This window comes from Orycteropus afer, unplaced genomic scaffold (genome assembly GCF_000298275.1).
Source record: "Orycteropus afer afer isolate SDZICR_OR568_19922 unplaced genomic scaffold, OryAfe1.0 scaffold00667, whole genome shotgun sequence".
NCBI classification, from domain to species: Eukaryota; Metazoa; Chordata; class Mammalia; order Tubulidentata; family Orycteropodidae; genus Orycteropus; species Orycteropus afer.
In genome coordinates, this window is record NW_006922254.1 from 1,177,443 (window position 1) to 1,179,994 (window position 2,552).

The window sequence follows — 2,552 nt, forward strand, 5'->3', positions numbered from 1 at the left end:
TAACTACACCACTTATTCCTCTTTTTTTTTTTTTTTTTGATGTGCCATTTACAGATTGATGTCTCTGTTTCTCTGTTTTCAGTCTTGTAGGTTTATTTTATTTTTGAAAATTCTTTATCTGGGTTGGTTTACAGGTGATGTTACCATGTGTCTTAATCTCAGGTTATCATCTGACATTGTTGGTTCTTTGTCTGAAGGACTCCCTCTAGTTCTTCTTATGGAGTTCTAGTTTTTACAAATTCCCTTAATTTCTGTTTGCCTGGAAATGACCTACTTTCATCATCTAATTTTAGGTTTAATTTGTTACATACATAATTTCTGGTTGGTAATTTATTTTCTTTCATGGTTTTATATATGTCATCCCAATGCCTTCTTGCCTATTTAGTTTCAATTAAAAAGTCACAATTTAATCTTATTGATTCTCCTTTGTAGGTAACATTTTGTTTTCCTGAGCTGCTCTCAGAATTCTTTCTTTTTCTTTGATTTTTGAAGGTTTGATTTGGTGACTTTCTTTTTTCTTTTTAATTGTGTTTTGGGTAAAAGTTTACAAAGCAAATACATTCCCATACAACAGTTCATACAAATTTTGTTTCATGACATTGATTGAAATGTACATAATATAATAACTCTCTCCACAGTTCCTCCCTATGGTTTCCTTTTCCCTATGTGCTTCTTTCTTATGCATTCCTGCCCTCTGAGCTATCTCCCTATGCAAATATTGCCCTTCACATTGCCCATGCTTGATTGCTCTAAGGAGGGTAACTATCTGGTGTAAATGTTCACCTTATATGCCTGTCTATTGTTTGGCTGGAAGCCATGGGAGTGAGTTATAATCCAGGCCTAAAGGAAGACTAGGGAGTATAGTCTCAGGGGTTTCACCAGTCTCTATAAGACCCTTAAGCCTGGTCTTTTTTTGACTTTGAGTTTTGTTCCACATTTTTCTTCTATTCTATTAAGCATCTCCTATTTTGATTCCCTTTCTGAGTGGTTGACAGTGGTGGCCAGGCACCATCTTGTCTCATGGTCTTTTGGGCTGAGGTTCGCATGGTCTATTAGTCTCTTAGACTAACTTTTCCATGTGTCTTTGGTTGTTCATTCTCCTTTGCTCCAGATCAGGAGAGACTGATTGTTTCATCTTAGATGGCTGCTTACATGCTTTTAAGACCCCAGTCACTACTCACCAAATTACGATGTAGAACAATGTTTGGTGACTTTTTTTTGAGGTCTATCCTACTTGAAGTTCATCATGTTGCTTTAATGGATATTTTCTTGTCTTTCATGATGTTGGGGAAGTTTTGTGCCAGCAAATCCACAACAATTTTCTTTGTGCTTTTTTTGGGGGCCCAGAGAAGGATCTCTTCCTGTTCTGGAATTCCAGTCACGTGTGTTTTCCTCTTAATGTTGTCTAACATAATTCTTAATTTTTCTTCACTTTTTTTTCTGATTGTTCCTCTAACATTAATGTTAATATATTAAGACATTTGTCTTCAATTTTGCTGATTCTGTCTTCCATTGATTCAGTTCTATTTTTTTAAATTTTTCCAATGTGTAATCTGTTTTTGCAATTTTAGTATTAATCTTCTAGATTTCTATTTCCTTTTTTCAATGGTTTCAAATGTCTATTTATTCCACCAATTTATTCTTGTGTTGTTTTTCTAAATTCTAAAGTCTTGTCTGTATTCTCCTTCTGTTGTCCATGATTTCTTTGGTTTTGTCTGTGTTTTCCTTGATCTCTTTCTTAATTTGCTGAAGGATCTTAAATACATTTTTTTTTTTTTTAATTTCTCATCAGGTAGTCAGACCCATTACCTGTTTTTCCTCTGAAAGATTTTTCCATCTCACTAACTTGAGCCATCTTGTTCTGTTTTGTGTGTTTGTGTGTGTGTGTGTGTGTGTGTGTGTGATTTGATGCAACCTATTCTCTCTGAGACATTGTGGCCTTATTGTGTTTACTTGTTGATTATATGTTTGCTTCACTTTGTCTTTTTGCTTTGTTGAACTTTTATATATGTAGGTGGGCAGAGAGGGTATGCTACCTGGTTGCTAGTTTGGCAGCACTGAGGTGCTCATCAACTGTCTCTGAGTAGATTTGGTAGTGTGTGGAAGTGTGGGTATAAGGCTCTGTTCACTGGTCATGTAGAGTAGAAGAGGGTGGGGTGGGTGCGTGCTAACCTCTGTCAGTCATCGATCCAGTACTGTTGGAGAAGATATTCTTATTCTCTCCCTGGGTAGAGTGGAAAGGATGGTGAGTGCAGGTGCATAGTATGGACATGGTCACTTTCTGCCTCCTGATGGGGCTGAAAAATGAGGGGAGAGAGAAAGAAGAAAAAGAGAAAATAGAAAATGAAAAGGAGGACATGAAAAGAAAAAAAAAAAAAGAAAAGGGGTGCAGGGGAGCGGAAGATGGCAGACTAGATAGAAGGACTGCACAGACCCTCTTCAACAAAGAAAAGGAAAACCAATTGACACAGACACAGAAGTTATTCTTGGACCCCTGAGCCTTGAAGAGAAGGATTCAGAAGTAGACTAAACCCCAACTAGCAGAAGAATTT